Raw genomic sequence first — 20,337 nt, 5'->3', positions numbered from 1 at the left:
GTCCCTGAACATCGCATATGGCTGACAGCCTCTGTGACTCCTGCCTTCTTCTTGTGAAGCCTTCAGTTCTGTAACCACAAGGAACTGAATGCTGCCAAACACCATGTGAGGTTTTTTTTTTTTTTTAAGATTTTATTTATTTATTTGTCAGAGAGAGAGAGAAAGAGAGAGAGCACAAGCATGGGGAGCGGCAGGTAGAAGGAGAAGCAGGTTCCCTGCTGAGCAAGGAGCCCAATGTGGGACTCGATCCTAGAACCCTGGAATCATGACCTGAGCCGAAGTCAGAGGCTTAACCGACTGGGCCACCCAGATGTCCCAACCATGTGAATTTAGAAGCAGATCTTCCCTAGTCAAACCTCGGATGAGACCACAGCCCTGGCTGACACCTTGATTCCAGCCTTGTGAGACCCAGAATTAGAGGACCCAGCTAAGCCATTGACAAACTCCTGACCCACAGAAACTGTGAGATGATAAATATATGTTGCTATAAGGGGCTCAATTTGTGATAATATTGTTATAGATAACTAATATATCACATTTGCTTCCATCTGAACCAAGAGGAGAAATATAAAGCCTGGTCTCACCAGTAATGAGAGAGTAAAAATCACCAGCAGTATTGGGTCTATTTGATGATCTTGAATTGAAATGAGCCTTATTCCAAAAATGGCGCTATATTTTGTGGGGTTTTTGTTCCTCAAGTTTTCCTTCTTTGTTCACAGTGAAAGAGAACAACATACATTTTAACATATAATAGAACTCCAGGAGCAGATGATCTCCCTGGGAGATTTCCCTGGCTTCCTAATTGATTTACCAGCTGCCAGGCCCCAACTTCACAGACCTACTCTCTCTGTCCTTGACCTTCTGAAAAGACCATTCTGATCAGATCATGTCCTTCTCCCAAAACCATCCCTGCCTGGAGAATTAAAACCAAACTCCTTAGCAAGGCTCCAAGGCCAGGTCTGTTGAGTGAATAAAGAAATGAATAAAGGCATGTGGTAGAAAGCATATCACACTGCACTGAAGTTGTGATTTCTCAACGGCAAAGACTGTATCTCATTCATTTTCACTTCCCCGGTGCCCAGCACAGGGCTTGCCATGCAGCCGCTGCCCCTAATCTGCCACTATGATGCTGAGGTAAAAATGCAGCATCATGCTCCACTGTTCTAAGGATCGCTGTGTCACTTTGGTGGCCTTGCTTCTGGCACCTTGCACTTGTGACAAAGAGCCCAGCCTTTCCCAGGCCGATAATCTGCCCATTGTATAATAACGTTCAGCAGCTAACTATGTAACATGCCATCTGTGTAGCGTCTAAAATTCCCGATTGGGTTCATAATTCTTTCTTCACTCCAATCCAAGGGACTTTTGTTTATACCTTTCATTTGATATGTTTTATTCCACTTCATACCTCAAGGGAGCATGAGGACACCAACACAACTGGACAGAAACAGAGAGAGTAGAAAATGGAGCTGCAGGAAACAGGAGTTGAATGAAGAGACCAGGTAATGGTCTCATGGCTTAGGGAAGTGTGTTGAGACTGAAAGTGGGTAGCCAGTTCAGCAACAGTTAACCAGAGTTAACAAGAGAGGGTAAAAATGACTAGAGACGTTCCAGGTCCAGCTGTTGTTTATTCAAAAGGGACATGTAAAGAAATTGCTGTGAATGGGCTCAACGTCTGTGTACGCTGTTTGATTTGCTGTTTTTTACTGCTCTGAATGCTCTTCTGTACACCGGAAACTATATGGTGCTGTTTTATAGCAGAGCTTGCTTGTGCACTAACTTCACGACCTTTTCCCCATACAGTCAACCCTCCCCCCATCCAGTCTTTGATCAAAGGTATCTTTAGTGAGCCCAGGGCCTTGTATCCTGTCTCCTTCCCCTCCCTGTCAAAGCTCTAAGAAGCTAAGAATCATTCATAAGCACTCCCTTCCAAAGGCACTTATTTGCACTGTTACAAGGAAAACACTAATAATTATTTACAAATTATTTATTTACAAAATATTTACAAATTATTTTCAAATACACCATCTTCTTTGATACTCAGTGCCTAGCCCATGGTAGGCACTCATTTGTATTTATGGAATGGATGGGTTAAGAAATAGAGGCTCAGAGAGGTGAAGTGACTTACCTAAGGTCACACAGTGAATTAAAGGCAGGATTGGGGAGGAGAACACAGGTTTTCTGATTCCACATGCCAAGCTTCCACTATTCCCACCAAGTCATAAACCAGAGACACAAAGATTCACCAGAAGAATTTCAATTTGGGGGGAAACTGGTTTTCCCAACTCCCCAGAATTTATTCCATGAAAGCAGTTTCTTCTGCAATTCAACCCTATTTAAATTAAGGCATATTCTAAGAATCAAACTTGCAAACTCAAAGCAGAATTCAGCCTCATTTTGTACCTTCAAGCAGTTATTTGCTGCCTGTGTTCCCATGTAAGAGGCTTTCAAGGTGGAAGCAGTGAGCTTGGGGTTCAGGAGGAGCCGTTTGTCACCTCTTCTGTCAAAGATTCTCTGTGTCCCTAGAATTGCTTGAAAATTGTGAACTCCCAATTTTTAAAAAGTTGAGAAGTCTTTATGAGCACTGGCCCCACCGACTGGGGCAGAGCGTGGGGGTGGGGTGAGAGTCGGGGAGGATGGCACGGCTGCTGCCCCCTTGGAGTTTATGAGGCACAGGAAGTGATCACAGAGACAGTGACGTCACGACCACACTAAGCACCATGGACTAGAGAAAAGTTCATGGTAGAGCAAAGCAAGCTGAGAGCGGAGGAGGAAGTAGCTTTAAAGCCAAACCTGCTAATGTTGTGACATTGAAACTATCTTTGGGTTTTATTTACGGATTAAATGATTTGATGTTTGGGATTTGCCTTAAGATGCCAAAATAAATAAATAAAGGGTATACGGATGGGGGCATAGGCAAAAGAAATGGTAAGCTATGGATGACTTCTGGAGCTTGGTAAACCAGGATCTGGGGCTTGAGAATTTCTGCAGTAAAAAAAATAAAATTGTTGGGGAGTTAATTCAGAGCCATGTCACTTGCTAGCTCTGTGATTTTGGGCAATTCACTTTACTCTTCAGAGCCTCAGTTTTCCCAAGCATACAACGGCTGTGATACCCCCTTCTCTTAGCGGGCTTTTTTGAGACTTAAGTGATAATGAAATATATGTAACGGACCTGGTATTATTTCCGAAAAAAAGGTAGGAGCTCAACAAAAGGTAGTGTATTATTGTTATCAGGTAATAAAAGTTATTTGCGGGAGGGCAGAGAACACACTCCTACATACACACAGCCTCCATTCACCTCTCCCACTAAGACATCTTAATACACTTGATGTGCATGTGACTTTTTTAAAAGGCTGAACTGCATACTAATTATCATCAGTAGGTATCCAGATCTTTATTTAGTAAAACCACTAAAAGATCTGTATTTTTATCTTAATTGTAGTGAATCAAGCCTCATTCACCTCCCGCAGATGTGAGAGCCAGCTTTTTGTGACGCGATTTCCTTCTGTATGTTCATGGGGGCTTACAAAATAGCACCTAAGTATCCTGTACCTACAGAATCAGGTTATTTTTTTTTCACCAGGAACTTACATAATTCATCTTTACAAGTTTGCATGAGAAGCTAGAACTCTGCTTTATTTAAAATAAAAATAGCACACACTTGAGGGGGTTTTTCCATACATACATACAATGTGGCTTAGTGTTAATGCCTAGATTCATCCTAACAGTATGGAGTTACAGCCTTGATCAAGTGTCCTTACCTCTTTTGGTTTCATTTTTTTATTTGTAAAATGGGGACAGTGACAGAAGCAACTTCTCAGGGTTGTTGAAAGGGTAAAAGGAGAATATACATGTTAAGTCACACCATAACAGCTCAATAAATGCTAGCTGCTTCTATTATTCATGTACCATGACCTCAGCCAGAAAACTCTCACATTAATATCACTTCCCTCCCATGATGTCCATAGCCTGTTGCGCCTTAAAGATGATGTTTTATCAACTCTAGTAACCCAAAATAGACGGTCCCTCCCTGCCTCTGAGTGAAACAACAAGAAGTTTAATTACCAGACAAAGAAAACACACTTTGTGTTCTATTTCTAGATACCAATCTTAAAGAAGCACAAAGAGTGGAAGAGTGCGTCTGAAAACACATTTTCATCGAGGATGGCTGTTTCTAGAATTCAGAGAACAATGCCTTCTAAAAATACTGTGCCTGCATCTTCCCCGGTTTCCCCCTTAAGAGAGCTGCCTTAACACTCCGGCTGGGACCTGACAGCTGAAAGGGCCTTTTGGAAGCATGCCTTCCAAAAGGCAGTCTTGTGCCTTAGGTTTTACCAATTTGGGCTCAGGATCCAAAATAAAGTTACTTTGTGCATTTTCTGAGTTTCAAGCACTGCTTACCCCCCACAGGAACGCACTGCCAGACACTTATCAACAATGTTTTCAGGCCCTATTTGTTTAATTGATGCTTTCCCACATCATCCATCATATGTAGGTACGAGGCACTGCAGCTCCTGGAATTTTTGAAAATTCAGGCAGTCTGATGAGATAGGGGTGTTACCGACATTTCTTTGTAAACTTGGTTATTTGGAACTTGAAATGAATTGTTCCCCCCACCCCCTCCAGGCATAGGAAACACAGCCATCTGAGGTCTATGTAACTCATGGCACAGTCAAAAAAATTATTTAAAAACCTAACTGCCATGTGTATTTACTTGACAACTATAGGCAGAGTGCTTACAATCTACATGAGGCACTTGGGGAGAGGCCGATTAAACACACATGCCAGGCCCTTAGCAGCTCAAACTCCAGTCTCTGTTTCTATTTATCAGTCATTTTGTAGAGCTTACAGATGCCACACATTGTGCTAACCACCTTACTAATATTAACTTATTTAATCCCTGTAACAACCTTATGAGGCAGATATTATTATTAGCCCCATTTACAAATGGGGGAACTAAGGCACAAGAGAGGTCTTGTAACTTGTTTTAAGGTCATTCATTAGTAAGTGATGGCGTGAAGACCAAAAGCAAGGTGGTCTGGCTCCCAGGTTCACCTATTTGCTTGCTCACCACGCTGCCTTTCAGCGGGGAAATGCCCTCAGATTCCACTGGAGAACGCCAGCTGTGTGCGGGAGAGGGTGCTATGTCTCCCATGTCCCCAGTTCCTTCATGCCTGCTGGGCACACCCCTTCTCTCCTCCACCCATCTCTGCTCCAGTTACTGACACGACGCCACCAAGTTTTACTATGGCCCTCCCTCCCCCAGCCTGTCTCCGGACACTGTGGATTCCACTTGAAAATACTCTCCTCTCCTGTCCTCCTCTGAACCCCATCACTCCTCACCTGGACTAGTTCAAGAACCTTCTACAGGGTTTCCCTTCTCAGTCTTCCTCCAATACTCTTTTCTTTTCTCTCTCTCTCTCTTTTAAAGATTTGTTTGTTTATTTGAGAGAGAGATAGAGCATGTGAGTGGGGTAAGGGGCAGAGGGAGAGGGAGAGACAGAATCTTAAGCAGACTGTGTGCACTGAGCTTGGAGCCAACGTGGGGCTTGATCTCACGACCCTGAGATCGTGACCTGAGCTGAAACCAAGAGTCAGACATTTAACCGACTGAGCCATCCAGGCGCCCCCAATACTCTCTTTTCTTAAAAAAACAAATGAAAACCTGTGTTATGGGGGTTTTTTTTCCTTTTAGTGTAGAAGTAACACATGATTTCTGCAGACAAGGTGTAAGACCCAGACAAGCAAAAAGAAGAAAATTAAAATTCCCAAAGCTTATCCCCAGAGATAAACCTGTCTTCAAGTCACTTCAGATCTTGTCTCTCTTTATTATATAGATATCAACATCAGTCTATATATCGTTTACCTATAAAATCTGTTTCTTAGCAATGATTCGTTATTGTTAGGCTAATCGGGTCACAGTACCCCACGTTGCGGGCGCAGACCTTCAAAGATTCCAAGTGGAGCCAGTCTCGTAGACCCAGCCCCTGTGCCCACTGTCACCCGACCCTCAGAGCACACGGTCCCAGGTCACAGACCCTGGGAGCACACGGTCAGGCCTGCGGTCCTGGGAGTCTCCCTACACCATCTGACTTATTCTGTTCCTATCCAACATTTCCCAACCCTGGGCCTTCCGTTAGGGCTCCTCCTTGTGCAGGGAAAGCCCACACAAAGCAGAGGCGTGGGTCACATGCAACAAAAATGCCCTAGTGTAGAAACAAGAAGCTTCCTCCTGGGCTTCCCCCAGGATGAAGGCCTCCAAAAACCTGGTGCCCCTGCCTGTTCTAATCCTATTCCATTATTGATTGCTGTCTTCATATATGGAGTGCTATATCTCACAGGAGGGAGAATCTGAGTAAGTGTTCTCCTTGTTCTTCTTCTTGTAGTTTCTTCGGTTGAAACAGAGCCCAGAGATATTGGAGACCTGAAAGAATGGAACCTCTAGGCCCATCACACTGACCACCAGTGACCTGAGCCCAGGACGCAAAGCCTGGCAAGTCACCTGACCTCCTACATGCCAATGTCACCTTTGAAGGTCACACACACACACACACACACACACACACACAAGACCTAAATTGCTATTTTCTCAAATGTAACAGCAGAAAGCTATAGGACTTAGCCCCTTTCTCCTTACTTCTGCAGATCAAAATCATGGCTAGTTCTCTTTTGTTTCATGGGATTAAAGGAAAAGCTCTACAGAATTGTCACAAGCTGATTCACACACTGTAAAAAAAACCCACTTGTATAATATGCCATTCTTAATGGTCAACCTGAAGAAGAAAATGTGAAGTATGCAGCTGGTAATCTTTCCAGCTTCAGACTGAGCTGCCCCATTCACCAAATCCCGGCCTGACATGTCTACGTTATCCTCTCCACCACTGCCTTGATTCACTGGAATTACTACTTCTCAAGGAAGAAGGCTGGCTACTCAATGGATGTATAGATCCTGCATTGCCTTTGAAAAATAGTGAAGGCCCAGGCTAAGAATAGCCAGAGTGCGTCAGTTGAGAGTCTCTATTCGAAGTTCAAGGGATTTTGTGTTTAAGAATACAAGACCTCCCAGAAATGGCAGATTTTAAACACTGGATTTGACCCAAAGAGGGAAATCTGTACATATGATGAACCTTGGTTCTTATTTCTTTCAATACAGCACTTCTCTCTACTCCCTGAGCACAGGGTGCAGAGGTAGCTGAACAGACCACATAGCGTTATCAGAGGAAAATTCAGGGAAAATGACAGGTCAGAAATCTACCAACAAACAGGTCTTGTGATTGTGAGGAAGAAAGACCCTATCTTCCACCCTCAACAATATACCTGAGTTACCCCGTGATCCAAGGTTTTCTTGTTACATTTTTATTTTAGACTGTTTTATTAAGAACTGAAATTAAGGAATGCTTTAAAATTACAGAGCCCCTTTCACACACCATGAATCCTCATTTTTCCCCTCTTGGTTGAGTACTTGGGAAGCACATACTTTGTTCGAAGAGTTGAGCCAGGCACTGCAGGCCCTGACATAACCAGTGAAAACACAGGCTCCTATAGAAACCTCCAGAAGGGGCACCTGAGCGAGGGCCAGGGAGGGTTTCTCAGTGGAAGTTATGAGAAAGCAGAGACCCAATGTTATGAGAAAGCTAAGGCAAGGGTGAGGATGAAGGAAAGAAGTTGCCAGCAGAAGGAGCAGCAAGTGGAAAGGACGATGGTCAGGAAGTCTGGTTGTTTTCAAGGGAGAAAAGAAATGGTAAAAGACACAGGGGGCAGGCAGGGCTGGGGCTTGCAAGCCACGCTGAGAAGCAGGCTTTCTCCTTGGGCTTTCTCTAGAGGGAACAGGAAGGGGCAGCAAAAATGTAAAGTAGCAGAGTGACAGCCCAACTTGTGTTTTAGGAAGGGCCCTCTGGCTTTCTGCAGGGAATAGATGTGAGGGGGAGGAAGAAGGCAGCAGGAATGCGGGCCAAAGAGGAAATGCCCTCAGCAAAGGAAGAGGCATCGGGGCTGGAGAAAACCAGAGGATTCCAGAGATACTTAGGGTGGGCAAGTTGAGACTTGGTGATATAGATTCAGCGTGGGAAACAAGGGGAGGGAACCAGGCCATCATGCCACCCAGGTTTCTGGCTTTGCCAACTGAGAGGTACTATTCGGAGGGACACAGATACCTTGAGGGGCAGTGGGTTTGATGGTGGGGGAAGGCAGGAACTGTACCTTAAACAAGTAAAGGATAAATTCTGGGGGAGACATTCAGATGCAGCTGACCAGGAGGCCTCACTCAGGACCCCGACAGACATTGCCATTTAAGGGATGGCCACAGGAAGGGGAACGTGTGAAGGAATCCAAGGTGGGGTGGCCAGAAAGGTGAGGGTGAATCAGGAGAGTGTAGGTCACGGAAGCCACACAGAAGGGAGATCTGGATCAGGAACTGTCAGTCATACCACACGGCAGAGGTCAGGATGGAAAAAAAAAGCCATTAGATGTGGCCATGGCAAGACCTGGTTGGCCAACGCCACATGATGTCTGGCTATCGGGTCAGATGAGGACTAAGGGAGGAATCAAGACCGGAGTGGATCCAGGAGCAAATGGAGCTGAGGAGAGTGGAGAGGAGAGAGATGGAGGTGAGGGGCAGGAGGATGGAGCGGTACCTGCAATCACCAAAGAGGTTTCACTGCAGCGAGAAAGACTTGAGGTTGTCAGCAATATTACTGTTGCCATTTTTATGCAGAGGATAAAACAACTTTTCCCAAGAGAGTGGAAGAACAGGAATCCAAACACGTGTTTTCTGACTTTCAAAACGTCTCATCCTGGTAGCAATACATGGATTTTATTGATATGAAAACAAAACAAGTACTCTGGGCAGCCTGACCCCCCTCCCTCCCCCCGAGCGACTGCATCACAAAACTAGAGACACTGAAGGGGAAACAGCTGTAAGACTGAACCGCAGCTTTCCCACGTTTGAGACATACACACACAGGGCTGAATGAGAGTTGCCATCAGTAAAGGCATTCCAAATACTTACCCTTAACCCTAAAACACAAGGAAATTTAACTTGTAAAGCCACACCTCCAACAAGACGAGTGTCATTTTTCAACTCCACTATTTGGCTTTCAAAGGGCTTCTTTTCTCATTCCAGTTAGGGCGTTTCATTTGGTTTGGAGGGGGCGGGCCGTCAGAGGCCCCGCAAAACAGCAGGGGCCAATGCTGAGGAGGGAGAGGTAGGGCTGGGGGGCTGAGCCGGTGTCCATGGGAGATGTCTGCCCCCAGGGTGGGAGTGGGGTACTGGGTGATCACAACCAGCCCATCCCAGGAAGTGGCACCATTGAAAGGCACCAAGCCACATGAAATACAATAATTCAGGGAGAAAAAAAAAAAAAGTATGGAGATAATAAGGGAAAGAGGAAGAAAAAGAAAAAGAAAATGAATGACCTATGTCTAATATCTGTCTGGAAGGACACTGACTCCACATTTTTTGGAAAACTCAACCTCTTTCCTTAGCTCTTTCCCCAGAGCCTTCACATACCAACATGGGGCTAAAGGATTCGTAAGTTATCAAATCTAATACTGCGATTTCACTTGTCTATTTATTGCTGATAAACTCCATCTTTTATTACACCAGCAATTCATAAATACGGGTCCTCCTTACAGACATGGCTTGAGTCCCCTCAGGCCCCCTCCCCCCTGCACCTCCACTGCTGAGGATCTCCCTTCTCTGATGAAGTGGAGGTGGCTCTTCTTCCAGACCTTTCTCTGTGCATTTATACATATAGATTATATAAACATAGATCTCCTCTTTACTTGTGTCTTGTGTTTTATAATTATCCCAAAGTGAACCAAATTCTATTTCACCTTGAGAGTTTTTTTTTTTAATTTCAAGGGACCCATCACAATTGCAGTTGACGCTTCTGCTCTAATAAAACAGGAATTTAAAAAAGAGAGAGAGAGAGGCTTTTTGGAGCTCAGTTAGAGGGTTTACTCTGCCTTCCAAGATCAACTGATTTGCATCTTCATAATCTAAGTAAGGTCTAAGCAATGTCATTTATTTGAAAATTTATATTAGAGCTTTTCCAAATCCCTGGCACACATTCTCCCTTAAAACTAACTATGGAGACCAAAGCCTGTTATATATAAGCATCCACGTCTGCAGCCATGGGCCATAATTCTTCAGCTGCCAGATCACATGCCGGATAACAAGGCCAAGATAAAGGCAGTAATTAAAAAAAAATTCTTTTCTAGAAGAAAAATGACCTATGTATTTGAAAAAATAAAAAACAAAAGGTTTCAAGCTATTCCCATTGGAACCCATTCTAAGTAGTTATTCCTCAACAATAAAACAATAAGAAATTTGACTTTTTTTAAAGACTTATTTATTCATTTGAAAGACAGAGAGTATGTGTGAAGCAGGGGGCGGGGCAGAGGGAGAGAGAGCCTGAGGCAGACTCCCCACCGAGTGTGGAGCCCAGTACAGGGCTCAGTCCCCCAACCCTGACACCACAACCCCAGCTGAAACCAAGAGTCAGATGCTCAACCAACTGAGCCCCCCCCCCAGGTGCCCCAGAAATTTGTTTTTTTAAAGAGCTACACCTATAATGGCTACTGTGGGTTGACTTTCTAATAGCTATTCCCTCTTTCTCCTTCTTATAGAACCCCTGCTTTCTGCAAATATTTACAGCATGCCCACTGCATCATCTGAGTCAAACTGCCTAGCATTCCTCTGGGAGCTGTTACTTGCACAGGGATGAGCTTATGACTTAATGCGCCAATCACACTAAAAGGAAGGACTTATTTTCTAGAAAATGGAAGCACATTGCTTCCATAGCTACGAGCAGTCATCTTGCAACCATGAAAATTATCAGCCTGAAGCGTATGGAGAATCTGGGGAGATGGGAAGGCCTGGTGTTTGCTTTGAGTTAAGTCAGCCAACCAGGGTCCAGCCTACCTCTGAACTTATTCTGTGAGACACAGCATCCTTGCTGTCTAAAGTTCTGTGAGTCAGATTTCTGCAGCTTTCTCCAAGCTGATCTGCCACCAAAGAAGGCGGGAGGGGAAATCTGGTGCCCTTTTCTGACCTATAAATTACATTTGACAGGTTTCTTTTTTTTCTTTCAGGGTCACTTACATAACCTATTCACTATATCCACGTGCATTTTTGTAGCTGAATACATTTCCCTAGGTTTTGAAGCAACCGTTTTAATGGTTTTAAACCTATTAAATAAATATGATTAACTGGCTGCTACCATGGAGAGTTCAAGAGAAGCAAACTCAGCTCGGAGGACACCGAGGCCCTAGCCAGTGTCTGCCAAGGTGCTCGGGGCTGGGGCTACGGCAGAGATTACAACAATTGACAGTCAGGGTCCCTGTGTGTGCTTGTGGACTTACCTTCCGGTGACTAGCTCTAACTGCCAAGAGGAAACACTGGGGGAGGGGAGGGTCTCCCCTGACAGGATTATCAGGGATGATATGAGGCATGGCCTCTACAAGGACACAGAATAAAAGGCTGAGATCAGAGCAAGATGGGAGCCAGATCTGGGGGAAGAAGAAAGACTGGAACGAACCTGGTATGTTTAAGGAACACCAAGACATTCTGGTTTACTAGGGGGTGCCAAGAGAGGGGGATGATGGAGCGAATGAGGTTGGCAGGTAGGCAGGAGCCTAGGCATATCAGGCCCTGCAGGCCAAGGAAGCTGGATCCGTATTTTATTCTAAGGCAGGGATTCTTCATTGTTTTTGTGCCAAGAACCTCATGGGCAGCACACTAAAGCGTACGGACCACTCCTTACAAAGTGTTTTTAAACGACAAAGAACAAAACAAAACAGAAACAAAGAAAAAAAAATTAGGATTATGAAGGAGCACCTGGGTGGCTCAGTTGGTTAAACGTTGGACTCTTGATTTCGGCTCAGGTCATGATCTCAGGGTCATGAGATCCGAGCCCGCGTCAGGTTCTGGGCTCCATGGGGAGTCTGCTTGTCCCTCTCCCTCTGCTCCTCCCCGCCCCCGCCTCTCTGTAAAATAAATAAATAAAATCTTAAAAAAAAAATTAGGACTATGAAGATCATAGTTGGGTTATCGGGGCAGGGGGATAGTGGACATGGTTTATCTTGGCACGGAGGAGTATTTTGTCAATCACGTTGTTTAGAATTGCCAGCATATAGTGATGATAATAAAAAGCAGACAGACGTGAAGTCAACTTTTTACTGCTTTTCAGTTCTTTAGCCAATCCATCCCCTTATTGCCTGAAATAGGGACTGCTCCCATCACTCCCCTACACCCCGCCTTGGTCCACTTCTAATGAAGGAAACCCATTATATTAAAATAGTTATCAACATATGACATAATTTATCATACGGTACAAATGACTTCTTTGCTCATGCTTTAAATAACAAGATCTGGTGATGGGTCTACTAACTACTGTCACTTTCAGTAATCATGGACATGCAAGATATTTAGAGATATATGCGACCAGTGTCATGTAAAAAGAAAATATCAGGGCATTCTTTTGGTGACAAAGTCACAGGTACTGCTATGGTTTGCTGCTCTCATTTGTAACAAAAGGAAATGTATTTTTTCAGTTGGAAGTTAGTGAAAATAAAGATGTGATTTTTTTTTTCCAATCTAAATTTATAGACTCTACAGAAATTGCTGGAAGGTTTTATCAAGGGGTGTAACATGATCTGATTTATGTTTTAAAAAATCAGCCTAATAGGGCGCCTGGGTGGCTCAGTTGGTTAAGCGACTGCCTTCGGCTCAGGTCATGATCCTGGAGTCCCAGGATCGAGTCCCGCATCGGGCTCCCTGCTCGGCAGGGAGCCTGCTTCTCCCTCTGACCCTCCCCCCTCTCATGTGCTCTCTGTCTCTCTCATTCTCTCTGTCTCAAATAAATAAATAAAATCTTTAAAAAAAAAAATCAGCCTAATAGATGTTGGGGGATAAGGCAAAAGGGAAAAAAATGCACTAAGGTCATTTTCCGTTGAGAGGTTGGCAATGGCCAGCTGTAAGGAATGGCAACACCACGCTTTTCTTGCTGAGAAACTGCTAAAGAACAGATCTGTCTTTATGAGCGCTCCCTGGGCTGGGGATGAAAAAGGCCACGTTGCAGCAATAAAGCACCTCTGGCCCTCTGCTGCCAACAGAGAGAACAGGAGGTCACAGCCAGGAAAGACCCCTGTGCAAGTCAGTGAAGCTCAGAGAAAAGAAACCTCATTTGCCCCTGTTTCCTGTAAGATGGGCCTCATGATAACTACCCACCAGGCCGGGTCAGCTGACGAGAGGAGCTGCCGGACACAGTGCCAGGCACCAGCGAACAGCGAGCCTTCAGGAAGTCGTGGTCAGTGCTGTGGTGGGACCGGGCTCCTCTGGTGCCTTCTGCCTGGGACCTTGATCGTGCACTTTGGAGGGAGGGTGGGGCATGCAGGAGTCTTAGAAGCCATCTCGCCTTGCAGACCGTCAAGGGATGGCCCCAGGTGATCTATAAAGGGATGGGGCCCAATTCTGACATCTAGGGTTGAACAAAACCAGTGTGAGCTCCTCAAATACTCAAAATCTAAAACCTAGATTGCCCAAGTAAAAACATGCCAAAGAAACCCTCCTCCTAGCAGGGCAAGCAAGGACACCTGAGACTAGAAGAGGGTAAAGCAGGAGCTCCAGCCCTGGGCTTCCCTCTCCTGATGCATTTGCAGAGGGGGCAGTGGGCCACCAGCTCCTTAAAGGGAGGCTGTGCTTATCCCGCCGAGGGGCTGGAGGGTAGGGCTGGTGAAGCCTAGACTTGCAGGGCCCTTGGAAGAGGGGCTGCTCAGATCCCCTCGGGGAGCCAAGAATAGAGTCCACCACTGCCAAGTCCTGTGCATGGCCCAGAAGTTCCTGCCAGACAGTACTCCTTCTCTCCCCAAAACTGGAGAATGTGCCTCACTCAGGTTCTTGCTCCTCTTTCTCTTCTAAGGGTCATTGAAAACTTCTACCCTACCTTTGGCATTTTTGTTTCTTTTTTACGCTTTCTCTCCCAAATGCCTCCGATCTTTGTATCTCTACTGGAAGTAGCAGTTCTACTCCGATCTTTGTATCTCTACTGGAAGTAGCAGCTCTACTTCCAGTGGCTTATAACAGTTCTCAAGTGGCCCCCAAAACCCACACACAGCGACAGAGTGCACTAAAAAAAATGGCCTCTGGCCAATCTAATACAGAGTCAAAAACAGAGATCCACAGCTTGAAATGGGGGAAGCAAAAGGAAGGGTAACTCCCTGACCCTCCCTGCTCATCCACCTTTCAGGGATTTACAAGGAATGGCACAGAGGCAAAGACATAGTGAGGGGGACTAGAACGGGGAGCGGGGGCAGTTTGTCCTTCCTTAAGTGTGAGAGATGTCAACCCCCCCCCCCCGCCCAGAGTGACCAAAGCACCACCCAAGAACCCCTCTACTCCACAAATCCTGTGTTCACTTTGAACTCAGATCCATGGAACAGCTTTTGTCGAGCCAACATCAAACCACATTTTAAGAGGGTGGGGAAATACCCCTTCCCAAATCCTGGCTCTTATTCCAATTGGCTAAACAAAAAGCTTTTATGAGAATTATTTCACTGGCCGACACGGCATGAAGAAAGCAGTCCGCTTGCAGTCTGAAGGTCAACAGTGCTGCTTTGTCTGAATTTGTGTCCTTTACGGGGCCAAGGCTGAGTCGTGCCGCCCTCCAGGGATCTCTGTGGCAATGCGCATTGATTTAAAGACTCACACAGGATGAGGTTGCTGTGGGCAGCTGACGAAGGCTGACCAGCAAATTACACCTCCTGTCTTTCCTTTGGCTCTCTCATTAGATTTGTTTTAAGGTCAATGAAAATGTTATCAACACTCCTCCTTTGGAAAACGTTTGTGGTTGCAGCTGAGTGCACCTGTTACAACTGCTGACAAAGGATTCCAAAATCATAGGGCACAAGAGTCAAATGAACCCCCTTAGCAAAAACTCCTCTCGCTTTTTTCCACTCCATTTGGGCTGTGTTCACGGGGCTGTTTCATTAGAAGCCCTGCTTTCACTCCTACTCATGTGAAGGGTTTTGTTTTATTTTTCTAATGAATCACATCTGGTGTTTTTCAAAAAGGCATCTGTTATCGACTGAATATTTGTGTCCCCCTAACATTCATATGTTGAAGCCTTAACCCCCATTGTAATGGTATTTGGAGGCAGTCCTTTGGGAGGCAATTAGGTTTAGATGAGGTCATGAGGATGGGGCCCCCACAATGAGATTAGTGCCCTTACAAGAGTTCCTGTCTCTCTTCCAGCCATCTGAGGACACAGAGAGAAAGTGAAATGGTGGTTGTCTGCAAGCCAGTTAGAGAGCTCTCACCAGGGACCAAATGTTCTGGCATCCTGATCTTGAATTTCCCAGCCTCCAGGACTATAAGAAATAAATTTCTGTTGTTTAAGCCACTTGGACTAAGGTATTTTGTTACAGCAGCCTGAGCTAAGACAGCTCCTAATTAAAGAACGGTCTATGTTTGCCATAGTGAGAAATGGAAAAGTATGCACTAGTGTCCTTGACTGCTTATGACTTATGACCATCCAAGGAGTGGAGAGAAGGACTTGCAGCAGGGTGGTCACATGAACCATGAACAAACTTAAGATGCTGGTCTCCCATTATTAACCAACATCTAATGTATTTACCTTCTAATCATCTACCTGAAAAACCCATGGTACCCAAAACGTCATGGATCCAGGGAATTGGGGCACTGGAAAGGATGTAATTTGACTGCTTTACTTTACAGATGTGGGAACTGGTGCCCAGAGAGGTGAAGCAACAGGTACAAGGTCAGATAGCTACCAATGACAAAAGTCAAAATAAAACCCTAGTCTTCTAATCCATGCTGAGAAATGCCTATCCCAGATGAGGCAGTAAAGATACAAAGTTTTACACACGTTCCTCAAACCCATCTGCTCCACAGCCAGCTAAGTCTTACATCAAACTTTGGCTCCTCTGAGACATTCTCCACTCAGCAACCGGGAGAATCTTCTCAAAACACACAACACGCCCTTGCTTAAACCTCCCCGTAGCCCTGCCAGTGACTCCCTACTGTTCTTAGGATAACAATCTAAATCTTGAGCATGTTCTTTGAGGCTCTGCATGGTCTGCTTTCTGCCAATTGCTCTAATCTTACCATCTACCACCGGCCAGACGCACTTGCCTTTAAAGCAGCACGCTCCATCCTACCACAGGACCCTTGCACATGCTGTTCCCATGATGCAACTCTCACTCTCACCTTTAATCTAGTTAACATCTCTCCCTTCTTTCAGATCTCACTTCCTCAAAGAAGCCTTCCTTGACCTTTCATGACTAGGTTAATGTGCTTGATTAAATGGCCTCACAGCAACATGCTTCTCTCACTTTCTAAGCTTTTATTTCCAGTTGTTATTATATTCTTGTTACTGTAATTATTAATTAATGTCTGCCTCCTCAACTAGGCTGTAAATTACCAGAAACTTTCCTATCTTGTCACCATTTTATCCTCTATCAACACAGTACGAGCGTAGAGATGCTCAATCAATATGAATATGAATAAAAGAATTAATGAGAAAAAGAATTTAAAAATGCACGTTTAAGGTCCTCGAGGATCTTAGAAAAATGTCTTCTGAGTCACTTGTACATTGGGAAGCTATTCAATGATCAATGCTGCTTCACACAGATCTTTCTAGGAGAGACGGAAATGACTTGATAATCCTTCTCTCAGAAGCACACTTTCTTCTTCAAGACCACATCACATAAAATATAGGAACATTTCAATGTCTACTCAATCAAATGTCACTCTTCTGCTAACAACATGAGATCTTCCTTCAAATGGAAGTTCCTAACCTAAACAAAACGTCTGGGGCCCCAATGGCAATTTTGTTCCTTACTGTGGTTTCTCGAGACCCCATCAATCAAGCCCTTTGGTACGTAACACACAGAGCTAACCCTCCCTTTATACCATCCCTGTTTTCAGACACATTCTTCATGACCACCGCCAGCAGCGGCTCATTTCTCATTTCAGACACTCCTCCACTTTTCCTGCGGGGACAGCAAGCACATGGCCAATCTCCCGCATCTGACAACAATTTAAATGAAATCTCAGCCTCAGTTGCTGTTGTATTATGGAGGGAGGCCCGTCATCGAGGAACACAGCGCAGCTTCGAGCAGGCATGTGTCAGAGAACACGGACGGTGTGGCGCTTCAGACACAAAAGCACAAGCCAAACAGGAAACATCAACTTTAAAGGAAGGCAATTTACAACTTTTTAAAGCCACATATGTTTCAACTAAACATAATTTTCAAATTTGTGAAAACCAAACCGTGTTATAAAGATGTTTTCTCTCTTCTCTCTCCTCTGTGGAATTTAGTCAATTCCTGTGGCTTTAACATCTGGACAGGTGGCTGGTGAGATGCCATCTGCGAGGGTGGATGTGTTGTTCAAAGGGCAGTCGCCTCTGTCAGCTGTAGGTGAGTCTCTGTCATTTGGGTTATTTGCAAATAAAAATAAGCCTACCTTTTTTTTTTTTTAAGGATTTTATTTATTTTGAGAGAGAGACAGAGAGAGAGAGAGGGACAGAGGGAGAGGGAGAAGCAGGCTCCCAATGTGGGGCTCGGGCCCAAGACCTTGAGATCATGACCCGAGCTGAAGGCAGACGCTAACTGACTGAGCCACCCACGCACCCCTCTTTCTTTTAAATTATTAGCATGATTAAACTGAGTAGATCATCATGTCTATTTGGAGAGGTCCATGCAGCACCTCTTATTTAGTTTCCCACTGTCTTATAATCAATAAAAGCCATTTTAAACCACGACCTTATTTACCTTCTCCAAGTAAGATAAGCCAAACACAAGGTAAGGGGAAACTGTAGGTGGTGGGTTGGCATGGCAGATACCTCACGGCACCTTCCCAGGTGGGACTCCTCCACTCACCCTGGAGGGCGAGTGGGGAGGAATTCCACCCAGGTCCAGCTGGAAGAACCTGGCACACTTCTCCTTCCTACAAAATCGGGTCTCTCCAAAGCAGCTCCCTTATTTTCTCCACAGCACTGAGAATGCTCAAGAATGCAAGGCACGCTCAGATTTCAATACAATTGCCAGAACACATTCCAGGCTGAGATATAAATCATGTACTGGCACTCCACTGTTGTTAAATGTCCTAGAATATACTCCTTCCCATTAACTCGGATCAACCAGAGATGAGCATCGTGACGCCTTATAAGTTCTTCTCTTTCTACGACCACATGGTGGGCACAAGGAGCAGCATTCAGCGCTCAGTAAATACCCGTCAAACGGAAAGGAATTGAGACTTCAAAAGGGGAATGTTTTTCATTTTAACAGAAAATTTCTGTTCTGCCCATTATCCTGAGAGAGTTAGATGTGCGAGCGTGGGCATTCACAATTCCACATCTGCAGAAATCGTGTGTACATTCTATATTGCTTATGTCCTCTTATCTTCAGGCTGATTTCTTTTATTAGCTCATAAAACCCTGGCCCTATGTTCACTTATCTTGCTTTGGATACCACAAGTCTCTTCAGGTAGGTCGGCCTTGGTTTTATCCTCTTGTTTTATCACTGTTCTTCAAAATGAGAGAATGCAAAAATGTGCACAGAGGAAGACAGACATTCTTAAAATGTTGCCAAGATAAATCCAAGTCATGTTTATAGTCACCTCCCAAAGACAGCGTGAAACATGAACGATGAAGTGGCCACTCATCCAGTTATCCAACAAATGTGAATTGGACACACTCTGTGCCAGACGCCATTCCAGGTGTTAGGTATAAGGCAGAAAAAGAAAAGTTATATCCCAGTGTGAAGATACTAATAAATAAAAAATACATAGTGTGGCAATACTAGGAAGAAGAAAATAAAGTCAGGTAGGAAGGCCTTTGAGCAGATACCTGAAGGAAAATGAGGAAATATGTCCCATGGGTATCAAAAAGAGTTTTCCATAGAGAGAACTGGCTTTGCCAAGGCCCTGGGGTGTGAGTGTAGAAGAAAAAGAGGGCCAGGGTGTGAGAGCACAGGGGAAGGGAGAGTGGTAGGTGATGAGGTGCAGAAGAAGCTTCATGACCTGAATGTGCTCGGCCTCAAGGGCCACTAGAAAGATGCAGCGATGCCACTGAGTCAGGAGGGAGACATGAGCGAGACGGTGGGTAACTTAGGCTTAAAAGAAATTCTCTAGCTGCTGTGTTGAGAGTGGACAACAGAAGGTCAAAGGCAGAAGCACGAGACCTGGTGGGAGGCTTCTGGAATCATCCAGCCACTACGGAGATGAGGGGAGCCTGATGAAAGTGGTCCAGCTGGATGTGATCATGGTGTGGTTCTGGCTCTTCGCCAGGCAGAGCTCATGGTGATGTTATCAGCCAGTTACCCTTTGTTCGTGACTGCTTAGCTCTGAATCAAGCTTTGCAGAATGCAATCAACAGCTGAGACATTTTGTTAAATACTTCTATTATTATTTACAAAAAATAATTCATTTAAAATCAAACTTGTTCCCCCCAAAAGGGCACAGAACTCCCTCTTGTTTTAAGCAACACATAAACATCTTTATTTCTGCCTTCCTGGTATCACTTGTCTTTTATGAGAATTACCAAATTTACATTTGAAAAAAATCCATTCAACAAATCTTTCTGAGGGCTGGATACATACCGGGCACTTTCTTGGGCACCAGGATGACAGTAGGGCCTAAAATAGACAATATCTCTGTCTGTGTCCCGTCCCATGCTCCTGGATTATTTTACAACCTCAGCAGTAATGAAGTGCTTACTTGTGCCAAAGCCCTGCTACATTATCTTACTGAACCCTTACAACAACTCAATTATCATCTGCATTTTCTAGCCAAGGAAACTATAACCCAGAGAGGTCAAATATGCTGCCCAGGATCACACAGATAGCAAGTGGTGAGGCCAGAATTCAAAACACCAGATCCAGAACTCTTAGCTTCTGCATGTTCCTGGATTTCAGGTACAATCCAGAAATGAGTCCCAAGAGACTTTTACCCTTCCTTGGTCATTTTGGGCAGGGCACTTGACTTGCCTCAGCTTCAATTTTCATATCTACAAAATGAAATGTATTCAACTAAATAGTCTCTAAGGTCCCTTCCAGGTCCCTCTGAAACTTCTAGAGATCTTGCTCTGAAACCCAGTGCTCTCAGAGCTAAATACCTTAACTGTAAGAAGAACACAAAGCAAAGCCCACCCGCCATACAGTATAATTTCTCAAGGCTGGCTTTTGCATAAAATAAAGTGCAGCACTTTCCCAGATGAACCTTTGCCGTTGACCAGCTAAAAGAAAATAAGTCCGTTTCAAGGATGCTCTAAGGGAGAAAAATCTTAGTAGCAGTGAAATCTATAGCAAAATTTCT

General features: G+C 44.7%; 1 protein-coding gene across 1 annotated transcript in view; it reads right to left on the bottom strand.

Moving 5' to 3' along the window:
- ARHGEF3 (Rho guanine nucleotide exchange factor 3) overlaps positions 1–20,337 on the bottom strand; it is a 296,174-nt gene that overhangs the window by 111,928 nt on the left and 163,909 nt on the right. The gene's annotated exons all lie outside the window — the stretch shown is intronic.

This window comes from Neomonachus schauinslandi, chromosome 1 (genome assembly GCF_002201575.2).
Source record: "Neomonachus schauinslandi chromosome 1, ASM220157v2, whole genome shotgun sequence".
Lineage (NCBI taxonomy): Eukaryota > Metazoa > Chordata > Mammalia > Carnivora > Phocidae > Neomonachus > Neomonachus schauinslandi.
This window is presented reverse-complemented; position numbering and strand designations above follow the sequence as displayed.